This window comes from Centrocercus urophasianus, unplaced genomic scaffold (genome assembly GCF_019232065.1).
Source record: "Centrocercus urophasianus isolate 14NV4802_14NV808 unplaced genomic scaffold, USGS_Curo_1.0 seq_394, whole genome shotgun sequence".
Taxonomy (NCBI): domain Eukaryota; kingdom Metazoa; phylum Chordata; class Aves; order Galliformes; family Phasianidae; genus Centrocercus; species Centrocercus urophasianus.
The window spans coordinates 9,949-22,908 of NW_024884971.1; positions in this window are offsets into that span (position 1 = coordinate 9,949).

Consider the following 12,960-nt stretch of genomic DNA (forward strand, 5'->3'; position numbering starts at 1 on the left):
GAGAATTTAGCACCACATTAGAGATGCAGCAGAGCTCCTCTGACTTCTGAGGCTTAATTTAAGTTCTATATTGCAAACTCCAGAAAATAATTCCAAACCCTCCTGCTGGAAAAGCAACCTGCTGGTAGACTGTGATTATACTGAATTACTAAAATCGCAATCAATTTTATACACTCAGTTAACCCTTGCTGGGGAACTCTCCTCTCGATTTGATAGGAAGCCTCTTCAAGATGTACTGGACACAAATGACTGTAAGCATTATGGTCATCATCAGGACAGTTTCTCTCCCTGCATCTCCCTCTCCTGGGAAGGAGCCTTTTAAAGCCTCTCCGTGCACCAGTCGAGCTGACTGCCAGCAAAGCAGGGAGTCAAAGCCATGATTATGGACAGTCACTGCTACTTTACGCTGTCACCAACTTATTAACTGCTGCCATCAAATCACAGCAGCCAGAAGTGGCACAAAGCACAGGTGCTGCATCTGCTTGGGAGCTCCTCTGTGAAGCACTTGCAAGAGGAGCACAAGGAAACTTGCAAGTGGAATTTTGCTTTATTTTCAGCTTCTTCAGCCCTGGAGAACGGAGGAACTCTGAGCAACAGAATCTTAGAACCACAAAATGCTTGGAGTTGGAAGGGAGCTCAGAAATCATTCAGTTCCAACCCCCGTGCTGAGGGCAGGGCTGCCAACTGCTCAATTAAGCACTAGATCAGGTTGCCTGGAGCCACGTAGAGCCTGGCCTTGAACACCTCCCTGGGATTGCATGGGATCACATTTTAATGTGGAATCTCTCCACTCAGAAAACCTTTAGATGGGCGCCATGCCCATGGACTGGCAATTGCCAAAATGCTGGCCATGCACGCCCTATTGCACAGTCACTGTCCCCGCCACCTTGTGCAAGGGCTTTGTAAAGAAGCCAACTGAAGTCCAGAACACCAAATATTCTCTGTTCAGATTGACACAAAGTACATGAAAGCCCACATGAAGATACAGAGGGTTATGGAATGCTCATTCAGGAGGGCTGCAGTCCTCCAGGCAAGACCTGCTCTGTGCTGAATGGATGCCACAAAGCCAGCTCCCCTCCTGCTTCAGCATTGCCAAGCCCTGGCAGAAAACAAGCAGAGCAGGTACGCTGGTCCTGTGCTGATCCCAGCAATTGAATAGTGCTTGTGCTTGCTCCCACCAAGCAGCAGTGGGAATAGCAGCTTTCCCCTTGGGCTCCAGGCAATGCCAACACCTTGCACGAGCTCAGCTCCACCAAGAAATGCAAAGCCCTCTCTGCATTTGTGCTGCAGGCTTTGGGCAAGCAATGCAGATTGAGCATGCTGCTGCTGGAGGAAGGCATTGCTGCAGAGGCAGAAGGTGGCTGGGGCCAGCGCCCGACTGTAGCATCCAATGAGGAGAGCGCCAAGATAAAGAGTCGCAGAGTGTGGATTTAATACTGTACATAAATACACTTTACAATCTCAGGAAGGCTCTGTGCTAAGAGGAAACCATTGGAATATTTTATAGTGATGCAGATCGAGTGAAAAGACTGTGAATAAATAAAAGGGAAGATAATTATTTGATGGAGTTCTCTTAGGATATGCCACAGCGGGGAATACTTACGGAGAATACATATTACTAGAGAGACACAGCTATTCAAGCATCAAACTAACCTATAAATTGTCACAGGAGAAAATTGGAGGAGAGGAATGGATGGGGTTTTGGGCACCGCTCTCATTATTAACGTCGGGTTTCTCTTTCTACCTTTCTCATCACAATTCCCTGTGCCCAAGGAGTCACAGTCTCTGGAAGAGGGAAGGCTGCGTCCAATAAATGTCTGTTAGGAATTACAGCCAAGCTACTACAGTAACGAGATGGTGTCATTTATGTCCCTGCCATCTGTGCCCGTTCCCTGCACGCTGCACACACGGGCATGCATCCCATGCCCACCCAACACTGGTGCTGCAATACAAGGACTGCAGAAGGATGTGTGCCCAACCATCCCCTTCCTACCCAAGCCCAAAGCAATGATGGGTTCCTGGCTGCTGCCCAGCTGGGTGTCCCCCAGGGTGTGCAGGTCTCTCCATGCACTGCATTTCCCTTCTCCTAGCTGGTAACCAGCTACAGGAAAAACATCACAGCCTCTGCTGTGCCATGGCACCTTTTGGCGTGCAGCTTTCCCCGCTGCCAGCCTTCGCAGCCGAGGGTGCACCACGTGCACTTGGCAGCATCGCTCAGAGTCCTGCTCTGTCCCATCGTGGGTTTGTCTGGAGCCAGACTGCTTCCTACAGGCAGCACTGCAAAGAGCCCGCAGTCCCTGCATGCAGCGGCACGCGCCGCCGGGCTCCCCGCAGCCCCATTTATAGGCTCAGATCTCCGAGTTAATAATTAATGTAATCACCCAAGTGACTTTACTCACCGATATCCTTAATGGCCACTTGCAGCTTTAAATAAGCCGCAAAAACCTGGATTGTAAAATGAAAAAAAAAATTACAAGCCGTTGCAATGCGTATCGTACATTCACCTAGCAGTTACTGAGCATTGATCCAGAGGGGCTCCAGAACCACACTGGGGACACAGCACTGCCTTGTTATGGAGCCAGCCAGCCCCACCATAAATACGGCCGTGATAATCACAGGCAGGCTGGTAATTAATAAAACAGCCACTCTCCTTTTCACACGCTGAATTGGAGCCTTGTTGCAGCATGCGGACCCCAAACTTTGCTCATATACGTGCATTTATTTTCCTCAGGAGCAAAAAGATTTAAAGCCCCTGTTCTTGTAGGGGGGAGACCTGACATTGCCTGGAGTACAAATGTGGCAGTGGAATTTCTAAGCGAGTTTAATGAATGTAACAGTAACACAGCAGGTGTTCATTAACCTTTCCCCTCCCAGACGAGTCACAAACTGAAAATATAATCCCTGTAGCATTGCTACTATGGGAAAATCCTAACTGGATGTCCAAAATACGATATTACTTCTCCAAAGGCTAACTGAGGAATCCTATAAAAACGGCACACACAAAATGGAAACCATGCAGATAGATCACCACAGGTAACAACAGTTTGATTTCACACCTTATTAGCTGCACATTGTTGCTCTGTTTTCCCTTTTTTGAAGCATTTTGGTGCTTCACCTTTCCACCCATCCCTTCTCATGTCTCTGGTCTTCTTTCCTGGATGGAACAAACCCACTCCTGAGGTTGTTCCAGGTGTGCTTGTGACAAATCCTGAACACTCCCAGGCTTCACAGGACTTGGAGAAACCTTTGGATCTCCTACGGGAGAGATGCGCTCGTACCACACACAGGCAGCCCAGTGCAATTAACAGAGAGCCTCATTATTTTAAGACAAGATTTGCCACTGCTTCCAAAATTCCAAGCAAGAGCAAAGTCAATGCAGAGCGCAGGATATCTTTAAGGCTAGTTCAGACAAGGAAATAAATGCAGTCTGATCATGACAGGTCTCCCTCTCCTCTGCCAGAAGGGAATCGCTCCATCACCTGCACCCAGAACAGCACTTGGTATCCACTGCCATCATTAATTTTTTCCCCGTGAATCCCTGCAAATTAGTGAGACCCCAGAGATGCACACAGCCCACCTGTTCTCATTGTCTGCATCCCCGCTCCTGGCTTTGACATTTGGAGGCTTGGTAGCAGATCTCAACACTGGCAAATGGGGCCATAAACCATCTGATAATGCGATACCTGCCAGCCCCAGCCCTCCCGCGTGGGGAAGCAGGGCTCAGGCAGCCAGCAGGCAGGGAGAACCGAGTCCAGGAGAGCTGCTTTTAGCAATGCTGCTTGGGGGGGGCTCAGAGGAACGGGTTACTTTGAGGTGGTTGTCTATGGGACAGCAGGAATTTCAAAGATAGCAAATCCCTGTAATTTTCACAGAAATAAGCAGTGTCTGAAGAGGGGCTGTAAGAAAGGACAGATATTTTAGCAGGGTCTGTTGTGATAGGACAAGGGAAAGCTGTTTCAAACTAAAATGGGAGATCTAGAATGGAGCTGAGGAAGAAGGTTTGGCAGTGAGGGCGGTGAGGCGCTGGCACAGGTTGCCCAGAGAGGCGGTGGTGCCCCGTCCCTGCAGACAGCCAAGGTCAGGCTGGACGGGGCTGTGAGCACTGCTGAGCTGTGGGTGTCCCTGTGCGCTGCAGGGAGCGGCACCAGGCGGCCTTCAGCTCCCTTCCAACCCAAACCATCCTATGATTCTATAGCAGAAACCTCCTTTTACTGTTCCTTCTACATCCTACAGCAAGTCCACACCTTCAGTCCATAAGAAACTCAAACTCATTACTTGTACCCCTTCACTTGACCCTCACACACACCTGGGGAGCTGGCAATGGTCAGATTCATTCCTAATCAAGCCAGAATTAAGAGCTTTTAAAAATAAATATCAACACTACAGAGAACCTTCCAGCTAAGGGAATCTTAGAACAGTTTACACTTAACTCCACTGACTGCAGCTGCTGTTGCCCTGTTGACTCCAGCACCAATTTGTACCCACCGGGGATTGGACTCTAAGAATATGCATTTTAACAAATGGATCTGCAAGCATCAGCCTCCGCACAGCACGCTTTGCTCTCACTCACCCCCCCTGCTATCCAGTCAGGGGTAAACTGCCACTGTAACGAGCATCGCTTTGCTCTGCTGCCAGCAAGGAGGTAGCAAGATGTGAATTTGCTCCCAAGCCCTTCCCAGCTCGTGTTCCTGACTGCCATGTCAAACCCAGCAGCTTTGTCTGCTGACTTATTGTGTTGGGAGGGAGGCAGGGGTGAATCCTGACAAACAAAGTGAAAGGACATGCCAAAACTTCATGGAGAGGCTGTGCTGTGGAGCAGCACACCCAAGTGTGGTTATGCCACTGATTCCAGCTCATTGAGGAGTTGGATAAATATTTTCACAGAGCTCAGTGTGCTTGGGCTGAGTGAACAATGCTGAGGCTCAAGCTGATGCTGTGACATGGGGTTGGCCATGCAGCCCCATTTCATGAGCCATGCCTGTGGGACAGTGCTTGCTTTCCCTTGGCAGTCGTGAAGGATGACATCTTTGGAGCTCAGTTATGCCTTATTTCCTGCTTTCTGCTGCACGAGGTGCTGAGCAAGTTGTGCTTACACCACCCACTGCTAAGGGAGAAGCCATGAAGCTAGGGCTTCCCCAACCCAGAAACAAGCACTGATCCGTATCTGCTGTGCCACACTGCAGCCAAGGAGAGAGCAGGACTGCAGCAACCACACAGCAGGCTCACGTGGCTCAGCCTCCATGCCCAAATCCGGGCAGCCCAAAGCAACCCCAGCACTGAAATCCAATGCTGCAGCCATCCACCAAGCCCAAGTCCCAACAGCCTCCCAAACACCAGCTGCATTTGGGGCATTAATAAACCCAGCCAAGCAACCTACAGCTGCCCAGCTCTCTGAGTTCTGTACTGCTGGGCCAAGCAAAGGCTGAGGTGTGATATGAATCACGCCGGGATTCCTCAGCAAAGCCCCATTAATGAAACTGCTCAGATCCATTACAGTTCTTAGCAAGCACTGTAGAGATGAAAGCCTTATTTATGAGTAAGATATATCTGCAGAGGGAGCAATAAACCGCAAAGCAAAGTATGAAGGTTTGCAGCAAATGTAGTAAAGTTTTATACTCCTGGAAACTAGGAATAAAAGATAGAACCATTTAAAACAAAGTGGATGGAAAGGGTTTCCACAGGACTGTAAAACACTCCTACAGTAGTTAATTGCAGCATAGAAACCTCAACCAGAAAGAGAGCTGCTTAAATCTGTCAATGAGTAAAAGAGGAAACAAGGGTGAGAGGTAACAAGCGCACAGGGCAGGGTGAGTCTTGGGGTTGAGACCACGCAAGGGGTGAGACCCAAACCTGCTGCCAATAGAACCACCAGCTTTTGTGTCTGCAACTCCAGTGATGCTTATGGGAGAAAGCTACAGAACTGCAGTAGCCCCTGTGTGTGTGAAAGCAGCATAGCAGGTGCTGTTTGGAAGCTTGCATCTCAGAAAATAAATACATTCTGCCTTTTAAGAATACAGTTGTCTCCTTTCCCACTTTCCATATCATTCAAATAACTCATTTTCAACAAATACTTGTCCCCCTTCTCTAAAATTATCTGAAACTGAAAACATTTGTTTCTGCAGCACTCGCCTTATGCATTTTCCTGCAAACGTAACAGAAGAGGACATCTAATTTCATTGCACTTAAGAATTATGTAAAAAAGAGAGAAGAGTGCTTCTGCTTTAAGGCTCCCAGAACAAGCAGCACCCATGTTATCATCCAGATACCAGCCCATGCTGGAGGTGGGCATCCACTATTGCCATGCCCAGCAGGGATCCCTCTCTCTGACCCCCACTCAGGAACACTCTGATGGCAGCACAGGGAACACAAATCCATAAAGATGCCATTCACACTGAGAAGCAGCTCTGTGCCACACAACACTGCACCTACCTGCTTCCCGAGGGCGAGGATCCACCTGCACTTCATGTGAGGGGGCATCACAGGTGTGCTGCAGCAGGTTTGGTGTTGCAGGGTCTGGATCACCCTCAGGAACTGCTGAAGCTCAAAGGCAATCCTTAGCTATAGCCTGGGTCTGATCCTGCACTCTGCAGCTGTAACACAAGCTAGCTCAGTTCCAAGTTCACTCTGACATCACAGCAGCAAGATCCAGGTAGAACCCAAGCGACAAAAACCCAGAGATGCTGCAGCACCCTGCTTCCCAAACACCCTTTTTATCACCTCCACAGTGCTGCAGGTGCTCCTTATGGTGCTGATGAACCCAGGATGAAGCACAGCCCTGTCCTATCAGCCTTCTGTTCTTCCCCTACGCCATTTCTGCAGGAACTTTTTTTTTTTTCTTTCCTTCTCAATTTTTCCTCCCTTTAGTGGCAGATATTGTGCATTATCCAGTAAAGTAACCAGAGAAACACATTCCACTCACCACAGCATAAATATCGAAATGCTGTTTATATCAATCAGAGAAGCACTTAGGTAGAGATGACAATGGAGCCCACAGAGCCCTAATCACATACTTTGATTGAACTAAAAGTACCAGGGAAAATGGAAATCAGATGTCTAGCAATGAGATTTCAATAGAGATGGAAAGCAGGGAGGCAGGAACACACAGGGAGGCTGCAGAGCTGCAGACAGTTGCACAGGAGCTGTGCTGGTGAAGAGCTCCAGGAATGAGCCAAAGGAGCAGGAACCTGCCTCTGCCAATCGCAATCTGGTCTTACAGATCTCAGCCCAATATCTTGAAAGGTAATAAATCTAAACTCTGGGCAAGTTCACAAGCACGTAGACCTGGCTTTGTTCTCTGTGACCCGCAGCAAGCCTGGGGCTGAGAGGGCAACATCAGTGCTCATCTACATCCTCAGTGCTTTCCTTAGGGGCGCAGGCTGCAGCACTACTGGATTTTCATTTTCAGCATTAGATTTACTGCTGGCATCTTCCCTTTGGTGAGAGTGTTCCCCTTGCAGCTGGTACACATACCTGGGGGGATGAGGCAGGGCAACTGCGCGTTGGCATAGCATGCAGCACTTTCAGTCTTTCCTTGAGCACCCAGAATTGAACAGGAGGCAGAACTCCTCCTCCTTTGGGAACCATTCCCGAGCCCAGAGCCAGGCAGGGGCTGGCTTTGCCCTGCAGCAGCTCAGCCTGAACCCAGGCCCCAGGACAGCTGCTCTAGCACAGAAATGCCCTGAGCAGCCCCAGAGCAGCTTGGCAGACCTTAGCTCACAGTGAGGACAGGTACATGTGAGTACCAAGCTAAGGTCTATGTGCTATAAAAACATGCATCTCTGTTCCCATTTCAGATGGCAGGCAAACAACCTTGGTGTCACCACCACTTATTCTAGTGCACCACAAGCTGTGTATGATGGCAAGGGGGGAAAACTTACAGTGTGCAGCCTGGGGACATCCCAGTGCAAAGAAGCTCCAAGGGTCAGGAGGAGCACTTGAGAGACCTTTCAGCCCCGGGCTCCAAGGAGACACGATGACGGAGCAGCCCATTTAGCACACTCCTCATCCGAGCTGGCATTATTTTAACACTCATACCTTTGGCAGTTGGTTTCGCATCAGCAGCTCCGGCCACGCAACCGGTTGTGAGAAGCAGGGTTTATGGGGCGAAGTCACCTCGGGATCCTTCGGCCTGAGGGTTCCCAGGTACGTCTGCGTTGCAAAGCCGAACGCCGGCGCGGGTTCCGATGGATGCGGCGCGGGGCGATGCTGACACCGCGCGGCCGCAACAGCGAACGGCGAGGAGCGCGGAGATGTGCGGCACCGGGTGAGGAAGGTGACGGCCCCGAGTGGCTCCACGGGAGGGTGGGGTTGGGTGTCTGGACCGATTTGTTCTCTGAAAGAGCTGTCGGGCCTTGAAACAGGCTGCCCAGGGAGGCGGTGGGGTCACCGTTCCTGGATGTGTTCAGGAAATGCGGGGATGTGCCACTCGGGGCTGCGGTCAGTGAGCACGGTGGGGGTGGGTTTGGGGATCTGAGAGGTGTTTTCCAACTTCATAGATTGATTCTGAGAAGTGATTCCTCATCCTTCCTACAGCTGAGAATACAGCAACCCTCTGCCAGGGCTTTGAATGGCCTCAAAACTTCCTTATTGCAGAATCACAGAATCACGAGGGCATCCACAACCTTTCTGGGCAGCTGTTCCAGCACCTCACCACTCTCATAGTTAAGAACTTCCCCGACATCCAACCTCAATCTTCCCTCCCTCAACATTTCCCCTTGTCCTGCTGTTATCTACCCCTCCAGAGAGTTGATTCCCCTCCTGTTTGTAGGCTCCCTTTAGGTACTGAAAGGCTGCAATGAAGTCACCCTGCAGCCTTCTTTTCTCCATGCTTATCATCTCATATGACTTGGTTCTGCTATTAAGGTATATTTGGATGCTCTAACACTGTTTACAAAGCTGTAGGAGTCAGCTGTGCTGATTCACACTGTAATGCTTTATTGCTGTCAATTACTGTAAAGCCATGGACATGCAACGTGCTCCCAGGGATTGTCATTAATTGGAGTCATTTGTAAAGGGGATTGTGTGGCTCAGGGGCTGCTGATGGAATTGCAATAGGAAGTGTTATGGAAGAAGTAAAACAGTGGGGGAAAAGAAAAAAATGGAGAGAGCAACAGAAAACACACAGAATTGTGGAAAGACCTGGGTTGGAAAGGACTGCAATGATCATCTGGTTTCATCCCCCTGCTATGTGCAGGGTCACCAACCACCAGTCCAGGCTGCCCAGAGCCACATCCAGCCTGGCCTTGAATGCCTTCACACGTAGGGATATTGGTCATGGGGTTATACTGGTCGTGAATGAGAGTGAAATGCAGCAAGTTTATTTCTTAGGGGAGAAAACTGGGTTGTAAAAGAGAAGCTGTGAAAGCGACGCAGATTTTGAGAATGTTCTCACTGGATCTCTACAAAAAGAGGCCCTTCGCAAATCTATTTCTGCCAGAACAATCCGGCATCAAATAAGAGCAAGCACATGAAGATGCTGAAAGGCTGAAATGAGTCAAAGATTGCGAGTATCGTAAAGGCTTCATGTGACACAACAAGATCAGGGAGGAAACAGAGGGTTTTGTCCACCTCCGCTGGGTTTCCTCTCATTTTCTTGGTAAGAACTTCATAAAAAGCCCCAGAGGAGCTCCTAAGGCTGTGCTGTAATGTTTGCACCGGTGCAGGCTTTGCGCTGCGCTGGAGAGCTCAGAACCTCTCTGACACTCAGCACTTAATGCTGAGCATAACATAATTGTTTCTATAAAGACCTTTGTGGCTGTCACAGAGGCGCAGTAAATGCAGGGATCCAGCAGCTGCTGACATGTTCTCTGCAAATAACATGGCCAGGTCTTGTAGCGCGGGTGCCTTTAATCGCTGTTTAACTGTTTGAACATCAGCATCGCTGGAGATTTTTATGGTCTGTTTAAAAAGCACAATGATTCCCTTCATGGGGAAGTTTGTAGCTACAATTACCCTTCTGTTGCAACCTGTCAGGAGTAATTGAAAGTCTTTCCCAGCCAGCAAGCTGGGGCATCCTGCTTGCCTTTTGCTCTCTCTGGCAAAAAGCACAGCACCAGCAGCTGGAGCATCCCTGGCAGGTGCTGGTGGAAGCAATGCAGGTGGAAGCAGTGCAGGCAGTTTCAGGTTGAACATAGCACTGCCAGCGTAAAAGGGTGAGAAAGGATGCTGAAAGAGGTGGCAGCCCGGCTACAGCTCAGTTTATTCAGCTTGAAGCTGCTATTCTTTCTGCTTCTCGCCCTCTCTTTGTACGTGTGTCAGTCACAGGTGTTCAATGGCCCTAATGAAAATTGCATGTAGGGATAAGGTGTGCTGTTATTGTATTAGCTGGTGTGACCCATTCTTTTAGGCTCTCCAGTGAAAGAATTGTCATCTGCGATGGCTTTGTCTGACTGATCTCTCTATCATTTGGTGTAATTACAGGCACCCGCTTTCTAGCAGGATAGCAGGGCGTGGAGAATTTTCAAGCATCTACTTTCAATTGAGCAGCCCCATTACCACGGCAGTGAAAAAAGATTGTCATCTGCACGGAGAAGTCATCGAGGCAGCTGAATAACCCAGAAACGTGTGCAATCAGGCGAGAGGGAAGGCTCTGCCAACGTGCAATCAGCTCTGAGGCTGCACTGCAGACGTAGGACAGACAGACCATGGGTTCGTGAACTGCCTGACATTGCTGGAGCCCCGTGCCTTGCTGGAAGGGAAGCTCAGGGATCTGTAGCCAAAAACAACAACCTGTAAGTGAGGCCAGTAAGCAGCCATGCTTCTTTTTCAGCCTGTGAACTGGGAAAGAGGAAATGACATCGCCCAGGAGAAAAAGCAGCGATTTGAGAACTGCTTGCTCTTCTTGTGATGCATTGAAACAGCTTGCCCAAGGAGGTTGTGGATGCCCCATCCCTGGAAGCTTTCAGGGATGCTGGATGTGGCTCTGGGCAGCCTGGGCTGGTGGTTGATGACCCTGCATGTAGCAGGGGGTTGGAACGAGATGATTATTGTGGTCCTTTTCAACCTTTTCAAAGGTAAATCCTTTTCAAAGGATTCTTAAGTGTCAGGCAGTGGAAGGCAAGGTTACAAACAGCACTAGGAAAAACGTGCAAAATTTGGAACAGTTTCTCTTGTAGGGCATTTTTTCAGGTAGAGGCCATGCAAGACTGCCACAAGCAAGCAGGTGTCCATCACCACATCCCACAGCTCTCAACTTGGTAGGTTGAGCACATCAGCAAGTGCAGAACAGCAGCACCCATTTGGAGATGCCCAACCCATGTGTAGAAAGCTAATGATGGTAAAGCTGTCAAACAATTCCAGCCAAACCCAAGGGGACCCAGTAAAGAAAAAAAAAAAAAACAGAAGAAAGTAAATGAGGCTCCAGGGAAATTAAGCCAAAGTGGAAGTCCTGGCAGAGTAGGGTAATAATTTCCTTTCTGAATGAGTAACTGTTTAGAATTTAACCAGGCGAACACAATTAAACCAAATGAATATAAATTCTAGGTGCGGTAGTAAGTAATGAACTGAAGAAAATGAACAGGGTCCAATTAACAAGAAAATAGGATATGCCATAATGCATTGAAATCTAATGAAAAATGAATGCAGAACTTCCCCTTTTGGCATTTTTTTCCCAGATGGAAAATATCCTTGTTTTACATCCAGCATATTCTAAAATATTCAAGGGATTACAGTTGCTGAGAACTGTACTTACCATACAATCAGGCAACATGGGAAAACACTGGAGAAGTACATTACTTGAAAGATAACTGTCCAGAACTCTGCTCAAACATAAAACCAGAAGTTTCATCTTCACATTAAAGTGTAATGCAGCTGCTTAAAGAAGGAATACAAAGCAGCCTGCCTAGGTTAGTGTCATTACAAGAGGCAGTACTTGGGATGGTAGAGGCTATCAGACAGAGTATTGCAGCAATAAAACAGAATGAAGAAATGAAGTGCTCAGTTCTCCAATCAACGCTGTGAGGTTTTTCTCCTTTTATTATTATTAAAGAGAAGAAAACAAAAAACAACTATCCTCCATCCTGGAGGCCTGGCTTCACAACAGCTATTTGTAGTCACACTGAAAAGTTCTAAGAAGTTCATCCTACTGCTTGCAGGTGAGCTCTCAAAGTAGCAACCTGTAAAAAGAAAAGGCTGAGAACACAAGGACAAGACACACAAAGCCTCCCATCACAGTTTCTCAACCCTCCAGGAATCAAGACTCATTCCAAGCTTTCCTGCACCTGTATGCCACCCATTTAGTTAATCTTAAAAATCTGTATCCCAGTTTTTAAACTGGGATCAGAATCTGGATGATCAGAATCAGGATGGATCTGATCAGTTTGATCAGAATCATCTGATAATTATTTGGAGGCCCCTTATATTAGCATGGAAATGACCTGCTGCAGTCGGCTCCAGTGTGCTCAAGCCACCAGCTGGCAGCTGCCGTCATCAGTGAGGGCTCCAGGAGCCTCCCCTACTGCACTGAGCAGCTTCACTGAGTGCACTGCCTGCTCCTGAAGCTGCAGCAGCAACTTGCTCGTGCAGCTAAGCAACCACCACTCATAGAACAAGGGCAAGGTCATAGAAGGGCTCAAGATCCCTTCATCCCCACCTCCTGCTGTGGGCTCATTATCCCCCACCAGCTCAGGCAGCCCAGGGCCCCATCCCACCTAGCACTGAGTGCCTGCAGGGATGGGGCACGCACAGTTCTCTGGGCCGCAGTGCCAGCACCTCGCTGCCCTGAAAAAATCCTCTCCTTACATCTAACCCAAACCTCCCCTCTTTTAGTTGAAAGTCATTCCCTCCTGTCCTAGCACTATCTGCCTATGTAAAAACCTCACTCTCCTCCTGCTTAGCAGCTCCCTTTAGGCACCAGTAGGCCACGACGAGGACTCTCCACAGCCTTCCCTTCTCCAAGCTAAATAACTACAGCTCCCTCAGCCTTTCTTCATGAAAAGCGCTTCAGCCACACACCACCAGGCC